Genomic DNA, 19649 nt, shown 5'->3' with positions numbered 1-19649 from the left:
CAGTCAAGCAGTGGAGCAGATGTCCCACAGAGCTTGTGCCATGTCCATCCTTGGAGCTTTTCAAGCCCCACTTGAAGGAAAGCCTGAGCTACTTGCTTCAACCCCATAACTGATCGTTCTCTGAGCAGCACGTAGGCCTGGACACCTCCGGAGGTCCCTTCCAGCATGAATGATTCTGGATCTGCATCCACCATGGATCTTGCCTTCATGATGGCAGGGAAATCACTCCGGTTTCCAGCAGCGGTTGAAGCCTAACAGAAAGTGTGTCAGGTGACCTGCGACATTCTTTTCCCACTCCAAGCTTTGCTGCTCAGATGCAGGGCTGCTTGGCTGCTTCCTATGGATTCCTGTTCTTCACCCTTTCCTACCTTTTTCCCTCCTTTCCCATGCACAATTGCTTCTCGGTGACCACCCTTGTATCCTCCCATGCAAGTAGCCCACCTCTCCTTTCCCTTTCCTCCCTGGCCATTGGCTGTCCTCCTTTGCTGATTCTGAGATTTTCACCATAGGTGGCCACTCAGAAGAAGGATTGATCATCCCCCTTGACTCAGCATCATCCCCCTTGACACAGCACTGTTGTGGCCACATCCGGGTGATCTGTGCCTGGGCTTGGAGGTTTCTCATTCTGGAGGAGGGAGGAAAAACTGGAGAGGCTGTGGAGGATGCCTGCCTGGATGGAGCCTGTGGAGACAGACTGAAGGTCCTCAATGTCTTGAGACAGGCAAAGGGGAGCCTCAGGGCACCACAGGAATAGCATGCACCTGCTTGAAGGGGGGTGTCAGAGATAAGGGAGTGATTCCTGATAGTGACAGGAAGAGAAAACCTCCGCAAAGTGCTGCTTGGAAAGGTAAGATTGGATGTGAAGAGAAAGAAATGTCCCTCTGAGGGTTGCCCTCTGATGCCGGAGTTCACCCAGAGGGTGCCTGGATTGTCCCATGGCTTTGAGCTTCAAGGAACAAGCAGGGAGGAGGGGAGAAACTTGAGAAAAGGCAGAGAAATGCGGGTGTGAGGGCTGGGTAGGAAAGCAAGGAAGAGTCCAACCCCCAGAGTGGAAAGAGGTGCCACAAGGACAGTGTAGGGCAACTTGCAGTGGAGATGGCCCAGGGCTGCAGCAAGGCCGAATGGCCCCACAGGGGGCTGAGGCCTCTGTCCCCCTGGCAATGGCAGCTGCCCATGCCACCAAGGCCTGTGACAGGAAACTGGATTTGGAGGGTCTTCTGCTCTGCCCTCCAAGAGCCTGGGGGTCAGGGCTTGGCCTTTCTGCTTCATACAAAAATCCAAATGTGTTTTGCAGCATTACAGCCACCGACACAGTACCTTTGCCTACCTGCAGGTCTGGCCTCTAATTAGCTCCTCTAACGAGTCCATGGGGACGCTTTGTCAGCGATGGCCCTCAGCGGGACCCATCAATGTTTGAAGGTATTTTCAGTGTTGCTTCTGACTTACATTCCTTGAGTGGTTGGTTCAGCCTGCTCTCAGCAGCTCAGGTTCATGGCAGGAGCCCCCAATGCCCTAAGGAGGTATTTGCCTTTTTGTCATTTCCTTCAAGTCTTGAAGAGCTGTGCAGCTAATTGAATCTGTTCCATTCACGTAGGTAAGAGAGAGGATTTCAAAGTGCATTTGAAAGGAATTATTTTTCATTTCATAGGTTATATTTTGCTCCTGATTAGGTTAGAGAGGAGGTTCTAGCAGCAATCTCCAAGTGATAATGATGCAGAGGATCTCCTCAGGATATCTGGACTGGTAGGAATCGCAGTCCCTTGAGGTCTGACACAGGATGGACAACCTTGCTCTGAATGTCCCCAAGACCACCCTTTTTCTCATTGTCCCCTGGGACTCACATCCCTTCTCCTTACATCAGACTTCTCCCCTCAATTCTGCAGGGGGGTGCTGCAGCTCCTTTGCACCATCCCCACCTGTTTGCCTTAGAGGACTGGCTGCACACAGGTGCAGAAGAATTATTCAGATCTGCAAGCAATGTCAAGAATGATCAAGTGTCATAAATAGGCCAACAGCCTCCACAAGCAGATGCCAATTCCAAGCTGTCTCTGATGAGGTGCCTTTCTGCAAGGGACACTCTCATGAGAAATCTTTTAGGCTGTTAGATCCAGAAAGATAGATCTAAACACAAGGGAAGAGCTGGGTAAGGAGACCGTTTGGCTGCAGGAAGACACGCAAGTTTTTCCTTCCTGAAACTAAAAACAGCAGTACACGTGAGAGGTACCTAAAAGACCAAAGACTAAAGGGAGGAGAAAAGTGGTGAATAACTGAAAGAGCCTTTGCTGAGACAATCTGCTGAAAAGATGACTTCAGAAGTCGTCACTGTCTCCTGCCCAGGTGCAAATATGTTAAAGATGAGAGAAAATAAGGGCGTGGTATAACCGTAATAATAATGGTGAAGTTCTGGTATAAAATCAATATTTCCTTGAAGTATCGCTTTTGAAAGCTCCTTGAATTGGCAGAGGTCACTTGTGAGAAAGGACAAGTCAATGTTGCAACTGTCTTGGAAGGAGTCCATAAGCTTTCTGCCAGGGAAACCCATTCTAGTCATCACTTCTCGTGTTCTAAGAGGAGATGTTCACTTGGGAGTTGGTAACTGCAGTCCCAGACAAAGGTAAGGGCGTGCGGTTGGCCATTCACCAGCAGCTTCCTGCAGATTTCTTCTTCCAATATGGCTTGTTCTGCAACCCAGGGACACACTCAGCACAGCTCAGCCTGAAGGCCAAGAGGTACATGGAGCACAGCACAGGCCTGCTCAGGTTTGCTGTGACACTCATCACGAAGTCCTGCATGTGCAAAGGTCTTCTGCTCAGATTCTCTCAACCTCCTGACGAAGGTTAGAAGGAGAACGACATCTCCTTTAGACCGCTAGAGAAAGGGACCTTTACTTGAAGGCCTTGGTTGAAGGGAAAGTGGAAGATGATCTGCAGGAGCGGGCTGGAAACTAGGACCATGCGTGGCAATCAGTTAGCTGAAGGGAATGTGCTCGAGCTTGGAGGTCACTAACCCTGGGAAGACAAGGAGTGTGAATAGACACAACAATTAACATGCTGAGCCATGCTGAGAGAGCATAGGGGAGTGGGGGACGGATGCTGGGAAGGAAAGGTAACACCTTGCTGTTAATTGATGGTAGTTAACCATGAGTTGGGGATTGCCTAGGATGCAATGCTTAGCTTCAAGAACCAACCTGTTTAAAACGCGCAGCTTCAAGAACCAATCTGTTTAAAACGCGCAGCTTCAAGAACCAACTGTTTAAAACATGCAGCTTCAAGAACCAACCTGTTTAAAACGCGCAGCTTCAAGAACCAATCTGTTTAAAACGCGCAGCTTCAAGAACCAACCTGTTTAAAACGCGCAGCTTCAAGAACCAATCTGTTTAAAACGCGCAGCTTCAAGAACCAACTGTTTAAAACATGGAGCTTCAAGAACCAATCTGTTTAAAACGCACAGCTTCAAGAACCAATCTGTTTAAAACGCGCAGCTTCAAGAACCAATCTGTTTAAAACGCGCAGCTTCAAGAACCAACTGTTTAAAACATGCAGCTTCAAGAACCAACCTGTTTAAAACGCGCAGCTTCAAGAACCAATCTGTTTAAAACGCGCAGCTTCAAGAACCAACCTGTTTAAAACGCGCAGCTTCAAGAACCAATCTGTTTAAAACGCACAGCTTCAAGAACCAATCTTTTTAAAACGCGCAGCTTCTGAAATGTATATAAACTCGTGCTACTGTACAATAAATTGACATTTGCTTGTATCACCCTGCGTCCCGTCAATCCATCGCAGCAATGATCCCTGGCCAACATGGCACAAACGCTTTCTGGACTTGTTTTGAACAAAAGACAAGGCAGGAATGGTGAAAAATGTGGACGGCACCTTTCAGTCAAGAATGGGTGACTCTGGTAAAGTAGAAATCAAGAGCAAGTCAACAAGACAAACTGTAGCAGGGCTGAGTAGAGAGGAAAGATCCCCTCCACCAACCCTTGGGCAGTGCTCTTCCTAATGCAGCCCAGGATGCCATGGGCCTTATTTGAAAGGTGCAAAGCCAGGAGAAGAGGAGGCTTTGGGGACACCTAATAACAGCCTTCCCATATCTTCTTGGGTCATATCAGCAGGAAAAGGCAGCCAGGGTCTTGCCTCTTGTGCGTGATGGGACTGTGAGGGCCAATGGGCATCAGCTGAAGCAGGGGAAGACAATGTCCTTCCCCATGAAGACAGTCAAGCAGTGGAGCAGATGTCCCACAGAGCTTGTGCCATGTCCATCCTTGGAGCTTTTCAAGCCCCACTTGAAGGAAAGCCTGAGCTACTTGCTTCAACCCCATAACTGATCGTTCTCTGAGCAGCACGTAGGCCTGGACACCTCCGGAGGTCCCTTCCAGCATGAATGATTCTGGATCTGCATCCACCATGGATCTTGCCTTCATGATGGCAGGGAAATCACTCCGGTTTCCAGCAGCGGTTGAAGCCTAACAGAAAGTGTGTCAGGTGACCTGCGACGTTCTTTTCCCACTCCAAGCTTTGCTGCTCAGATGCAGGGCTGCTTGGCTGCTTCCTATGGATTCCTGTTCTTCACCCTTTCCTACCTTTTTCCCTCCTTTCCCATGCACAATTGCTTCTCGGTGACCACCCTTGTATCCTCCCATGCAAGTAGCCCACCTCTCCTTTCCCTTTCCTCCCTGGCCATTGGCTGTCCTCCTTTGCTGATTCTGAGATTTTCACCATAGGTGGCCACTCAGAAGAAGGATTGATCATCCCCCTTGACTCAGCATCATCCCCCTTGACACAGCACTGTTGTGGCCACATCCGGGTGATCTGTGCCTGGGCTTGGAGGTTTCTCATTCTGGAGGAGGGAGGAAAAACTGGAGAGGCTGTGGAGGATGCCTGCCTGGATGGAGCCTGTGGAGACAGACTGAAGGTCCTCAATGTCTTGAGACAGGCAAAGGGGAGCCTCAGGGCACCACAGGAATAGCATGCACCTGCTTGAAGGGGGGTGTCAGAGATAAGGGAGTGATTCCTGATAGTGACAGGAAGAGAAAACCTCCGCAAAGTGCTGCTTGGAAAGGTAAGATTGGATGTGAAGAGAAAGAAATGTCCCTCTGAGGGTTGCCCTCTGATGCCGGAGTTCACCCAGAGGGTGCCTGGATTGTCCCATGGCTTTGAGCTTCAAGGAACAAGCAGGGAGGAGGGGAGAAACTTGAGAAAAGGCAGAGAAATGCGGGTGTGAGGGCTGGGTAGGAAAGCAAGGAAGAGTCCAACCCCCAGAGTGGAAAGAGGTGCCACATGGACAGTGTAGGGCAACTTGCAGTGGAGATGGCCCAGGGCTGCAGCAAGGCCGAATGGCCCCACAGGGGGCTGAGGCCTCTGTCCCCCTGGCAATGGCAGCTGCCCATGCCACCAAGGCCTGTGACAGGAAACTGGATTTGGAGGGTCTTCTCTTCTGCCCTCCAAGAGCCTGGGGGTCAGGGCTTGGCCTTTCTGCTTCATAAAAAAAGCCAAATGGGTTTTGCAGCATTACAGCCACCGACACAGTACCTTTGCCTACCTGCAGGTCTGGCCTCTAATTAGCTCCTCTAACGAGTCCATGGGGACGCTTTGTCAGCGATGGCCCTCAGCGGGACCCATCAATGTTTGAAGGTATTTTCAGTGTTGCTTCTGACTTACATTCCTTGAGTGGTTGGTTCAGCCTGCTCTCAGCAGCTCAGGTTCATGGCAGGAGCCCCCAATGCCCTAAGGAGGTATTTGCCTTTTTCTCATTTCCTTCAAGTCTTGAAGAGCTGTGCAGCTAATTGAATCTGTTCCATTCACGTAGGTAAGAGAGAGGATTTCAAAGTGCATTTGAAAGGAATTATTTTTCATTTCATAGGTTATATTTTGCTCCTGATTAGGTTAGAGAGGAGGTTCTAGCAGCAATCTCCAAGTGATAATGATGCAGAGGATCTCCTCAGGATATCTGGACTGGTAGGAATCGCAGTCCCTTGAGGTCTGACACAGGATGGACAACCCTACTCTGAATGTCCCCAAGACCACCCTTTTTCTCATTGTCCCCTGGGACTCACATCCCTTCTCCTTACATCAGACTTCTCCCCTCAATTCTGCAGGGGGGTGCTGCAGCTCCTTTGCACCATCCCCACCTGTTTGCCTTAGAGGACTGGCTGCACACAGGTGCAGAAGAATTATTCAGATCTGCAAGCAATGTCAAGAATGATCAAGTGTCATAAATAGGCCAACAGCCTCCACAAGCAGATGCCAATTCCAAGCTGTCTCTGATGAGGTGCCTTTCTGCAAGGGACACTCTCATGAGAAATCTTTTAGGCTGTTAGATCCAGAAAGATAGATCTAAACACAAGGGAAGAGCTGGGTAAGGAGACAGTTTGGCTGCAGGAAGACACGCAAGTTTTTCCTTCCTGAAGCTAAGAACAGCAGTACAGGTGAGAGGTACCTAAAGACCAAAGACTAAAGGGAGGAGAAAAGTGGTGAATAACTGAAAGAGCCTTTGCTGAGACAATCTGCTGAAAAGATGACTTCAGAAGTCGTCACTGTCTCCTGCCCAGGTGCAAATATGTTAAAGATGAGAGAAAATAAGGGTGTGGTATAACCGTAATAATAATGGTGAAGTTCTGGTATAAAATCAATATTTCCTTGAAGCATCGCTTTTGAAAGCTCCTTGAATTGGCAGAGGTCACTTGTGAGAAAGGACAAGTCAATGTTGCAACTGTCTTGGAAGGAGTCCCTAAGTTTTCTGCCAGGGAAACCCATTCTAGTCATCACTTCTCGTGTTCTAAGAGGAGATGTTCACTTGGGAGTTGGTAACTGCAGTCCCAGACAAAGGTAAGGGCGTGCGGTTGGCCATTCACCAGCAGCTTCCTGCAGATTTCTTCTTCCAATATGGCTTGTTCTGCAACCCAGGGACACACTCAGCACAGCTCAGCCTGAAGGCCAAGAGGTACATGGAGCACAGCACAGGCCTGCTCAGGTTTGCTGTGACACTCATCACGAAGTCCTGCATGTGCAAAGGTCTTCTGCTCAGATTCTCTCAACCTCCTGACGAAGGTTAGAAGGAGAACGACATCTCCTTTAGACCGCTAGAGAAAGGGACCTTTACTTGAAGGCCTTGGTTGAAGGGAAAGTGGAAGATGATCTGCAGGAGCGGGCTGGAAACTAGGACCATGCGTGGCAATCAGTTAGCTGAAGGGAATGTGCTCGAGCTTGGAGGTCACTAACCCTGGGAAGACAAGGAGTGTGAATAGACACAACAATTAACATGCTGAGCCATGCTGAGAGAGCATAGGGGAGTGGGGGACGGATGCTGGGAAGGAAAGGTAACACCTTGCTGTTAATTGATGGTAGTTAACCATGAGTTGGGGATTGCCTAGGATGCAATGCTTAGCTTCAAGAACCAACCTGTTTAAAACGCGCAGCTTCAAGAACCAATCTGTTTAAAACGCGCAGCTTCAAGAACCAACTGTTTAAAACATGCAGCTTCAAGAACCAACCTGTTTAAAACGCGCAGCTTCAAGAACCAATCTGTTTAAAACGCGCAGCTTCAAGAACCAACCTGTTTAAAACGCGCAGCTTCAAGAACCAATCTGTTTAAAACGCGCAGCTTCAAGAACCAACTGTTTAAAACATGGAGCTTCAAGAACCAATCTGTTTAAAACGCACAGCTTCAAGAACCAATCTGTTTAAAACGCGCAGCTTCAAGAACCAATCTGTTTAAAACGCGCAGCTTCAAGAACCAACTGTTTAAAACATGCAGCTTCAAGAACCAACCTGTTTAAAACGCGCAGCTTCAAGAACCAATCTGTTTAAAACGCGCAGCTTCAAGAACCAACCTGTTTAAAACGCGCAGCTTCAAGAACCAATCTGTTTAAAACGCACAGCTTCAAGAACCAATCTTTTTAAAACGCGCAGCTTCTGAAATGTATATAAACTCGTGCTACTGTACAATAAATTGACATTTGCTTGTATCACCCTGCGTCCCGTCAATCCATCGCAGCAATGATCCCTGGCCAACATGGCACAAACGCTTTCTGGACTTGTTTTGAACAAAAGACAAGGCAGGAATGGTGAAAAATGTGGACGGCACCTTTCAGTCAAGAATGGGTGACTCTGGTAAAGTAGAAATCAAGAGCAAGTCAACAAGACAAACTGTAGCAGGGCTGAGTAGAGAGGAAAGATCCCCTCCACCAACCCTTGGGCAGTGCTCTTCCTAATGCAGCCCAGGATGCCATGGGCCTTATTTGAAAGGTGCAAAGCCAGGAGAAGAGGAGGCTTTGGGGACACCTAATAACAGCCTTCCCATATCTTCTTGGGTCATATCAGCAGGAAAAGGCAGCCAGGGTCTTGCCTCTTGTGCGTGATGGGACTGTGAGGGCCAATGGGCATCAGCTGAAGCAGGGGAAGACAATGTCCTTCCCCATGAAGACAGTCAAGCAGTGGAGCAGATGTCCCACAGAGCTTGTGCCATGTCCATCCTTGGAGCTTTTCAAGCCCCACTTGAAGGAAAGCCTGAGCTACTTGCTTCAACCCCATAACTGATCGTTCTCTGAGCAGCACGTAGGCCTGGACACCTCCGGAGGTCCCTTCCAGCATGAATGATTCTGGATCTGCATCCACCATGGATCTTGCCTTCATGATGGCAGGGAAATCACTCCGGTTTCCAGCAGCGGTTGAAGCCTAACAGAAAGTGTGTCAGGTGACCTGCGACGTTCTTTTCCCACTCCAAGCTTTGCTGCTCAGATGCAGGGCTGCTTGGCTGCTTCCTATGGATTCCTGTTCTTCACCCTTTCCTACCTTTTTCCCTCCTTTCCCATGCACAATTGCTTCTCGGTGACCACCCTTGTATCCTCCCATGCAAGTAGCCCACCTCTCCTTTCCCTTTCCTCCCTGGCCATTGGCTGTCCTCCTTTGCTGATTCTGAGATTTTCACCATAGGTGGCCACTCAGAAGAAGGATTGATCATCCCCCTTGACTCAGCATCATCCCCCTTGACACAGCACTGTTGTGGCCACATCCGGGTGATCTGTGCCTGGGCTTGGAGGTTTCTCATTCTGGAGGAGGGAGGAAAAACTGGAGAGGCTGTGGAGGATGCCTGCCTGGATGGAGCCTGTGGAGACAGACTGAAGGTCCTCAATGTCTTGAGACAGGCAAAGGGGAGCCTCAGGGCACCACAGGAATAGCATGCACCTGCTTGAAGGGGGGTGTCAGAGATAAGGGAGTGATTCCTGATAGTGACAGGAAGAGAAAACCTCCGCAAAGTGCTGCTTGGAAAGGTAAGATTGGATGTGAAGAGAAAGAAATGTCCCTCTGAGGGTTGCCCTCTGATGCCGGAGTTCACCCAGAGGGTGCCTGGATTGTCCCATGGCTTTGAGCTTCAAGGAACAAGCAGGGAGGAGGGGAGAAACTTGAGAAAAGGCAGAGAAATGCGGGTGTGAGGGCTGGGTAGGAAAGCAAGGAAGAGTCCAACCCCCAGAGTGGAAAGAGGTGCCACAAGGACAGTGTAGGGCAACTTGCAGTGGAGATGGCCCAGGGCTGCAGCAAGGCCGAATGGCCCCACAGGGGGCTGAGGCCTCTGTCCCCCTGGCAATGGCAGCTGCCCATGCCACCAAGGCCTGTGACAGGAAACTGGATTTGGAGGGTCTTCTCTTCTGCCCTCCAAGAGCCTGGGGGTCAGGGCTTGGCCTTTCTGCTTCATAAAAAAATCCAAATGGGTTTTGCAGCATTACAGCCACCGACACAGTACCTTTGCCTACCTGCAGGTCTGGCCTCTAATTAGCTCCTCTAACGAGTCCATGGGGACGCTTTGTCAGCGATGGCCCTCAGCGGGACCCATCAATGTTTGAAGGTATTTTCAGTGTTGCTTCTGACTTACATTCCTTGAGTGGTTGGTTCAGCCTGCTCTCAGTAGCTCAGGTTCATGGCAGGAGCCCCCAATGCCCTAAGGAGGTATTTGCCTTTTTCTCATTTCCTTCAAGTCTTGAAGAGCTGTGCAGCTAATTGAATCTGTTCCATTCACGTAGGTAAGAGAGAGGATTTCAAAGTGCATTTGAAAGGAATTATTTTTCATTTCATAGGTTATATTTTGCTCCTGATTAGGTTAGAGAGGAGGTTCTAGCAGCAATCTCCAAGTGATAATGATGCAGAGGATCTCCTCAGGATATCTGGACTGGTAGGAATCGCAGTCCCTTGAGGTCTGACACAGGATGGACAACCCTACTCTGAATGTCCCCAAGACCACCCTTTTTCTCATTGTCCCCTGGGACTCACATCCCTTCTCCTTACATCAGACTTCTCCCCTCAATTCTGCAGGGGGGTGCTGCAGCTCCTTTGCACCATCCCCACCTGTTTGCCTTAGAGGACTGGCTGCACACAGGTGCAGAAGAATTATTCAGATCTGCAAGCAATGTCAAGAATGATCAAGTGTCATAAATAGGCCAACAGCCTCCACAAGCAGATGCCAATTCCAAGCTGTCTCTGATGAGGTGCCTTTCTGCAAGGGACACTCTCATGAGAAATCTTTTAGGCTGTTAGATCCAGAAAGATAGATCTAAACACAAGGGAAGAGCTGGGTAAGGAGACCGTTTGGCTGCAGGAAGACACGCAAGTTTTTCCTTCCTGAAACTAAAAACAGCAGTACACGTGAGAGGTACCTAAAAGACCAAAGACTAAAGGGAGGAGAAAAGTGGTGAATAACTGAAAGAGCCTTTGCTGAGACAATCTGCTGAAAAGATGACTTCAGAAGTCGTCACTGTCTCCTGCCCAGGTGCAAATATGTTAAAGATGAGAGAAAATAAGGGTGTGGTATAACCGTAATAATAATGGTGAAGTTCTGGTATAAAATCAATATTTCCTTGAAGTATCGCTTTTGAAAGCTCCTTGAATTGGCAGAGGTCACTTGTGAGAAAGGACAAGTCAATGTTGCAACTGTCTTGGAAGGAGTCCATAAGCTTTCTGCCAGGGAAACCCATTCTAGTCATCACTTCTCGTGTTCTAAGAGGAGATGTTCACTTGGGAGTTGGTAACTGCAGTCCCAGACAAAGGTAAGGGCGTGCGGTTGGCCATTCACCAGCAGCTTCCTGCAGATTTCTTCTTCCAATATGGCTTGTTCTGCAACCCAGGGACACACTCAGCACAGCTCAGCCTGAAGGCCAAGAGGTACATGGAGCACAGCACAGGCCTGCTCAGGTTTGCTGTGACACTCATCACGAAGTCCTGCATGTGCAAAGGTCTTCTGCTCAGATTCTCTCAACCTCCTGACGAAGGTTAGAAGGAGAACGACATCTCCTTTAGACCGCTAGAGAAAGGGACCTTTACTTGAAGGCCTTGGTTGAAGGGAAAGTGGAAGATGATCTGCAGGAGCGGGCTGGAAACTAGGACCATGCGTGGCAATCAGTTAGCTGAAGGGAATGTGCTCGAGCTTGGAGGTCACTAACCCTGGGAAGACAAGGAGTGTGAATAGACACAACAATTAACATGCTGAGCCATGCTGAGAGAGCATAGGGGAGTGGGGGACGGATGCTGGGAAGGAAAGGTAACACCTTGCTGTTAATTGATGGTAGTTAACCATGAGTTGGGGATTGCCTAGGATGCAATGCTTAGCTTCAAGAACCAACCTGTTTAAAACGCGCAGCTTCAAGAACCAATCTGTTTAAAACGCGCAGCTTCAAGAACCAACTGTTTAAAACATGCAGCTTCAAGAACCAACCTGTTTAAAACGCGCAGCTTCAAGAACCAATCTGTTTAAAACGCGCAGCTTCAAGAACCAACCTGTTTAAAACGCGCAGCTTCAAGAACCAATCTGTTTAAAACGCGCAGCTTCAAGAACCAACTGTTTAAAACATGGAGCTTCAAGAACCAATCTGTTTAAAACGCACAGCTTCAAGAACCAATCTGTTTAAAACGCGCAGCTTCAAGAACCAATCTGTTTAAAACGCGCAGCTTCAAGAACCAACTGTTTAAAACATGCAGCTTCAAGAACCAACCTGTTTAAAACGCGCAGCTTCAAGAACCAATCTGTTTAAAACGCGCAGCTTCAAGAACCAACCTGTTTAAAACGCGCAGCTTCAAGAACCAATCTGTTTAAAACGCACAGCTTCAAGAACCAATCTTTTTAAAACGCGCAGCTTCTGAAATGTATATAAACTCGTGCTACTGTACAATAAATTGACATTGGCTTGTATCACCCTGCGTCCCGTCAATCCATCGCAGCAATGATCCCTGGCCAACATGGCACAAACGCTTCCTGGACTTGTTTTGAACAAAAGACAAGGCAGGAATGGTGAAAAATGTGGACGGCACCTTTCAGTCAAGAATGGGTGACTCTGGTAAAGTAGAAATCAAGAGCAAGTCAACAAGACAAACTGTAGCAGGGCTGAGTAGAGAGGAAAGATCCCCTCCACCAACCCTTGGGCAGTGCTCTTCCTAATGCAGCCCAGGATGCCATGGGCCTTATTTGAAAGGTGCAAAGCCAGGAGAAGAGGAGGCTTTGGGGACACCTAATAACAGCCTTCCCATATCTTCTTGGGTCATATCAGCAGGAAAAGGCAGCCAGGGTCTTGCCTCTTGTGCGTGATGGGACTGTGAGGGCCAATGGGCATCAGCTGAAGCAGGGGAAGACAATGTCCTTCCCCATGAAGACAGTCAAGCAGTGGAGCAGATGTCCCACAGAGCTTGTGCCATGTCCATCCTTGGAGCTTTTCAAGCCCCACTTGAAGGAAAGCCTGAGCTACTTGCTTCAACCCCATAACTGATCGTTCTCTGAGCAGCACGTAGGCCTGGACACCTCCGGAGGTCCCTTCCAGCATGAATGATTCTGGATCTGCATCCACCATGGATCTTGCCTTCATGATGGCAGGGAAATCACTCCGGTTTCCAGCAGCGGTTGAAGCCTAACAGAAAGTGTGTCAGGTGACCTGCGACGTTCTTTTCCCACTCCAAGCTTTGCTGCTCAGATGCAGGGCTGCTTGGCTGCTTCCTATGGATTCCTGTTCTTCACCCTTTCCTACCTTTTTCCCTCCTTTCCCATGCACAATTGCTTCTCGGTGACCACCCTTGTATCCTCCCATGCAAGTAGCCCACCTCTCCTTTCCCTTTCCTCCCTGGCCATTGGCTGTCCTCCTTTGCTGATTCTGAGATTTTCACCATAGGTGGCCACTCAGAAGAAGGATTGATCATCCCCCTTGACTCAGCATCATCCCCCTTGACACAGCACTGTTGTGGCCACATCCGGGTGATCTGTGCCTGGGCTTGGAGGTTTCTCATTCTGGAGGAGGGAGGAAAAACTGGAGAGGCTGTGGAGGATGCCTGCCTGGATGGAGCCTGTGGAGACAGACTGAAGGTCCTCAATGTCTTGAGACAGGCAAAGGGGAGCCTCAGGGCACCACAGGAATAGCATGCACCTGCTTGAAGGGGGGTGTCAGAGATAAGGGAGTGATTCCTGATAGTGACAGGAAGAGAAAACCTCCGCAAAGTGCTGCTTGGAAAGGTAAGATTGGATGTGAAGAGAAAGAAATGTCCCTCTGAGGGTTGCCCTCTGATGCCGGAGTTCACCCAGAGGGTGCCTGGATTGTCCCATGGCTTTGAGCTTCAAGGAACAAGCAGGGAGGAGGGGAGAAACTTGAGAAAAGGCAGAGAAATGCGGGTGTGAGGGCTGGGTAGGAAAGCAAGGAAGAGTCCAACCCCCAGAGTGGAAAGAGGTGCCACAAGGACAGTGTAGGGCAACTTGCAGTGGAGATGGCCCAGGGCTGCAGCAAGGCCGAATGGCCCCACAGGGGGCTGAGGCCTCTGTCCCCCTGGCAATGGCAGCTGCCCATGCCACCAAGGCCTGTGACAGGAAACTGGATTTGGAGGGTCTTCTCTTCTGCCCTCCAAGAGCCTGGGGGTCAGGGCTTGGCCTTTCTGCTTCATAAAAAAATCCAAATGGGTTTTGCAGCATTACAGCCACCGACACAGTACCTTTGCCTACCTGCAGGTCTGGCCTCTAATTAGCTCCTCTAACGAGTCCATGGGGACGCTTTGTCAGCGATGGCCCTCAGCGGGACCCATCAATGTTTGAAGGTATTTTCAGTGTTGCTTCTGACTTACATTCCTTGAGTGGTTGGTTCAGCCTGCTCTCAGTAGCTCAGGTTCATGGCAGGAGCCCCCAATGCCCTAAGGAGGTATTTGCCTTTTTCTCATTTCCTTCAAGTCTTGAAGAGCTGTGCAGCTAATTGAATCTGTTCCATTCACGTAGGTAAGAGAGAGGATTTCAAAGTGCATTTGAAAGGAATTATTTTTCATTTCATAGGTTATATTTTGCTCCTGATTAGGTTAGAGAGGAGGTTCTAGCAGCAATCTCCAAGTGATAATGATGCAGAGGATCTCCTCAGGATATCTGGACTGGTAGGAATCGCAGTCCCTTGAGGTCTGACACAGGATGGACAACCCTACTCTGAATGTCCCCAAGACCACCCTTTTTCTCATTGTCCCCTGGGACTCACATCCCTTCTCCTTACATCAGACTTCTCCCCTCAATTCTGCAGGGGGGTGCTGCAGCTCCTTTGCACCATCCCCACCTGTTTGCCTTAGAGGACTGGCTGCACACAGGTGCAGAAGAATTATTCAGATCTGCAAGCAATGTCAAGAATGATCAAGTGTCATAAATAGGCCAACAGCCTCCACAAGCAGATGCCAATTCCAAGCTGTCTCTGATGAGGTGCCTTTCTGCAAGGGACACTCTCATGAGAAATCTTTTAGGCTGTTAGATCCAGAAAGATAGATCTAAACACAAGGGAAGAGCTGGGTAAGGAGACCGTTTGGCTGCAGGAAGACACGCAAGTTTTTCCTTCCTGAAGCTAAGAACAGCAGTACAGGTGAGAGGTACCTAAAGACCAAAGACTAAAGGGAGGAGAAAAGTGGTGAATAACTGAAAGAGCCTTTGCTGAGACAATCTGCTGAAAAGATGACTTCAGAAGTCGTCACTGTCTCCTGCCCAGGTGCAAATATGTTAAAGATGAGAGAAAATAAGGGTGTGGTATAACCGTAATAATAATGGTGAAGTTCTGGTATAAAATCAATATTTCCTTGAAGCATCGCTTTTGAAAGCTCCTTGAATTGGCAGAGGTCACTTGTGAGAAAGGACAAGTCAATGTTGCAACTGTCTTGGAAGGAGTCCCTAAGTTTTCTGCCAGGGAAACCCATTCTAGTCATCACTTCTCGTGTTCTAAGAGGAGATGTTCACTTGGGAGTTGGTAACTGCAGTCCCAGACAAAGGTAAGGGCGTGCGGTTGGCCATTCACCAGCAGCTTCCTGCAGATTTCTTCTTCCAATATGGCTTGTTCTGCAACCCAGGGACACACTCAGCACAGCTCAGCCTGAAGGCCAAGAGGTACATGGAGCACAGCACAGGCCTGCTCAGGTTTGCTGTGACACTCATCACGAAGTCCTGCATGTGCAAAGGTCTTCTGCTCAGATTCTCTCAACCTCCTGACGAAGGTTAGAAGGAGAACGACATCTCCTTTAGACCGCTAGAGAAAGGGACCTTTACTTGAAGGCCTTGGTTGAAGGGAAAGTGGAAGATGATCTGCAGGAGCGGGCTGGAAACTAGGACCATGCGTGGCAATCAGTTAGCTGAAGGGAATGTGCTCGAGCTTGGAGGTCACTAACCCTGGGAAGACAAGGAGTGTGAATAGACACAACAATTAACATGCTGAGCCATGCTGAGAGAGCATAGGGGAGTGGGGGACGGATGCTGGGAAGGAAAGGTAACACCTTGCTGTTAATTGATGGTAGTTAACCATGAGTTGGGGATTGCCTAGGATGCAATGCTTAGCTTCAAGAACCAATCTGTTTAAAACGCGCAGCTTCAAGAGCCAATCTGTTTAAAACGCGCAGCTTCTGAAATGTATATAAACTCGTGCTACTGTACAATAAATTGACGTTTGCTTGTATCACCCTGCGTCCCGTCAATCCATCGCAGCAATGATCCCTGGCCAACATGGCACAAACGCTTCCTGGACTTGTTTTGAACAAAAGACAAGGCAGGAATGGTGAAAAATGTGGACGGCACCTTTCAGTCAAGAATGGGTGACTCTGGTAAAGTAGAAATCAAGAGCAAGTCAACAAGACAAACTGTAGCAGGGCTGAGTAGAGAGGAAAGATCCCCTCCACCAACCCTTGGGCAGTGCTCTTCCTAATGCAGCCCAGGATGCCATGGGCCTTATTTGAAAGGTGCAAAGCCAGGAGAAGAGGAGGCTTTGGGGACACCTAATAACAGCCTTCCCATATCTTCTTGGGTCATATCAGCAGGAAAAGGCAGCCAGGGTCTTGCCTCTTGTGCGTGATGGGACTGTGAGGGCCAATGGGCATCAGCTGAAGCAGGGGAAGACAATGTCCTTCCCCATGAAGACAGTCAAGCAGTGGAGCAGATGTCCCACAGAGCTTGTGCCATGTCCATCCTTGGAGCTTTTCAAGCCCCACTTGAAGGAAAGCCTGAGCTACTTGCTTCAACCCCATAACTGATCGTTCTCTGAGCAGCACGTAGGCCTGGACACCTCCGGAGGTCCCTTCCAGCATGAATGATTCTGGATCTGCATCCACCATGGATCTTGCCTTCATGATGGCAGGGAAATCACTCCGGTTTCCAGCAGCGGTTGAAGCCTAACAGAAAGTGTGTCAGGTGACCTGCGACGTTCTTTTCCCACTCCAAGCTTTGCTGCTCAGATGCAGGGCTGCTTGGCTGCTTCCTATGGATTCCTGTTCTTCACCCTTTCCTACCTTTTTCCCTCCTTTCCCATGCACAATTGCTTCTCGGTGACCACCCTTGTATCCTCCCATGCAAGTAGCCCACCTCTCCTTTCCCTTTCCTCCCTGGCCATTGGCTGTCCTCCTTTGCTGATTCTGAGATTTTCACCATAGGTGGCCACTCAGAAGAAGGATTGATCATCCCCCTTGACTCAGCATCATCCCCCTTGACACAGCACTGTTGTGGCCACATCCGGGTGATCTGTGCCTGGGCTTGGAGGTTTCTCATTCTGGAGGAGGGAGGAAAAACTGGAGAGGCTGTGGAGGATGCCTGCCTGGATGGAGCCTGTGGAGACAGACTGAAGGTCCTCAATGTCTTGAGACAGGCAAAGGGGAGCCTCAGGGCACCACAGGAATAGCATGCACCTGCTTGAAGGGGGGTGTCAGAGATAAGGGAGTGATTCCTGATAGTGACAGGAAGAGAAAACCTCCGCAAAGTGCTGCTTGGAAAGGTAAGATTGGATGTGAAGAGAAAGAAATGTCCCTCTGAGAGTTGCCCTCTGATGCCGGAGTTCACCCAGAGGGTGCCTGGATTGTCCCATGGCTTTGAGCTTCAAGGAACAAGCAGGGAGGAGGGGAGAAACTTGAGAAAAGGCAGAGAAATGCGGGTGTGAGGGCTGGGTAGGAAAGCAAGGAAGAGTCCAACCCCCAGAGTGGAAAGAGGTGCCACATGGACAGTGTAGGGCAACTTGCAGTGGAGATGGCCCAGGGCTGCAGCAAGGCCGAATGGCCCCACAGGGGGCTGAGGCCTCTGTCCCCCTGGCAATGGCAGCTGCCCATGCCACCAAGGCCTGTGACAGGAAACTGGATTTGGAGGGTCTTCTCTTCTGCCCTCCAAGAGCCTGGGGGTCAGGGCTTGGCCTTTCTGCTTCATACAAAAATCCAAATGTGTTTTGCAGCATTACAGCCACCGACACAGTACCTTTGCCTACCTGCAGGTCTGGCCTCTAATTAGCTCCTCTAACGAGTCCATGGGGACGCTTTGTCAGCGATGGCCCTCAGCGGGACCCATCAATGTTTGAAGGTATTTTCAGTGTTGCTTCTGACTTACATTCCTTGAGTGGTTGGTTCAGCCTGCTCTCAGCAGCTCAGGTTCATGGCAGGAGCCCCCAATGCCCTAAGGAGGTATTTGCCTTTTTCTCATTTCCTTCAAGTCTTGAAGAGCTGTGCAGCTAATTGAATCTGTTCCATTCACGTAGGTAAGAGAGAGGATTTCAAAGTGCATTTGAAAGGAATTATTTTTCATTTCATAGGTTATATTTTGCTCCTGATTAGGTTAGAGAGGAGGTTCTAGCAGCAATCTCCAAGTGATAATGATGCAGAGGATCTCCTCAGGATATCTGGACTGGTAGGAATCGCAGTCCCTTGAGGTCTGACACAGGATGGACAACCCTACTCTGAATGTCCCCAAGACCACCCTTTTTCTCATTGTCCCCTGGGACTCACATCCCTTCTCCTTACATCAGACTTCTCCCCTCAATTCTGCAGGGGGGTGCTGCAGCTCCTTTGCACCATCCCCACCTGTTTGCCTTAGAGGACTGGCTGCACACAGGTGCAGAAGAATTATTCAGATCTGCAAGCAATGTCAAGAATGATCAAGTGTCATAAATAGGCCAACAGCCTCCACAAGCAGATGCCAATTCCAAGCTGTCTCTGATGAGGTGCCTTTCTGCAAGGGACACTCTCATGAGAAATCTTTTAGGCTGTTAGATCCAGAAAGATAGATCTAAACACAAGGGAAGAGCTGGGTAAGGAGACAGTTTGGCTGCAGGAAGACACGCAAGTTTTTCCTTCCTGAAGCTAAGAACAGCAGTACAGGTGAGAGGTACCTAAAGACCAAAGACTAAAGGGAGGAGAAAAGTGGTGAATAACTGAAAGAGCCTTTGCTGAGACAATCTGCTGAAAAGATGACTTCAGAAGTCGTCACTGTCTCCTGCCCAGGTGCAAATATGTTAAAGATGAGAGAAAATAAGGGTGTGGTATAACCGTAATAATAATGGTGAAGTTCTGGTATAAAATCAATATTTCCTTGAAGCATCGCTTTTGAAAGCTCCTTGAATTGGCAGAGGTCACTTGTGAGAAAGGACAAGTCAATGTTGCAACTGTCTTGGAAGGAGTCCCTAAGTTTTCTGCCAGGGAAACCCATTCTAGTCATCACTTCTCGTGTTCTAAGAGGAGATGTTCACTTGGGAGTTGGTAACTGCAGTCCCAGACAAAGGTAAGGGCGTGCGGTTGGCCATTCACCAGCAGCTTCCTGCAGATTTCTTCTTCCAATATGGCTTGTTCTGCAACCCAGGGACACACTCAGCACAGCTCAGCCTGAAGGCCAAGAGGTACATGGAGCACAGCACAGGCCTGCTCAGGTTTGCTGTGACACTCATCACGAAGTCCTGCATGTGCAAAGGTCTTCTGCTCAGATTCTCTCAACCTCCTGACGAAGGTTAGAAGGAGAACGACATCTCCTTTAGACCGCTAGAGAAAGGGACCTTTACTTGAAGGCCTTGGTTGAAGGGAAAGTGGAAGATGATCTGCAGGAGCGGGCTGGAAACTAGGACCATGCGTGGCAATCAGTTAGCTGAAGGGAATGTGCTCGAGCTTGGAGGTCACTAACCCTGGGAAGACAAGGAGTGTGAATAGACACAACAATTAACATGCTGAGCCATGCTGAGAGAGCATAGGGGAGTGGGGGACGGATGCTGGGAAGGAAAGGTAACACCTTGCTGTTAATTGATGGTAGTTAACCATGAGTTGGGGATTGCCTAGGATGCAATGCTTAGCTTCAAGAACCAATCTGTTTAAAACGCGCAGCTTCAAGAGCCAATCTGTTTAAAACGCGCAGCTTCTGAAATGTATATAAACTCGTGCTACTGTACA

At 49.2% G+C, this 19649-nt stretch overlaps 1 protein-coding gene across 1 annotated transcript in view; it reads left to right on the top strand.

Annotated features, from left to right (window-relative positions):
- Positions 1–19649, top strand: part of LOC308057486 (uncharacterized protein) — a gene marked incomplete at its 5' end in the record, with an annotated part of 607752 nt that overhangs the window by 154898 nt on the left and 433205 nt on the right. The gene's annotated exons all lie outside the window — the stretch shown is intronic.

The sequence above is a fragment of the Falco punctatus genome (genome assembly GCF_963210335.1).
Source record: "Falco punctatus genome assembly, contig: scaffold_30, whole genome shotgun sequence".
Taxonomy (NCBI): domain Eukaryota; kingdom Metazoa; phylum Chordata; class Aves; order Falconiformes; family Falconidae; genus Falco; species Falco punctatus.
The sequence above is the reverse complement of the archived record's forward strand: the minus strand, read 5'-3'. Positions and strand labels throughout refer to the sequence as shown.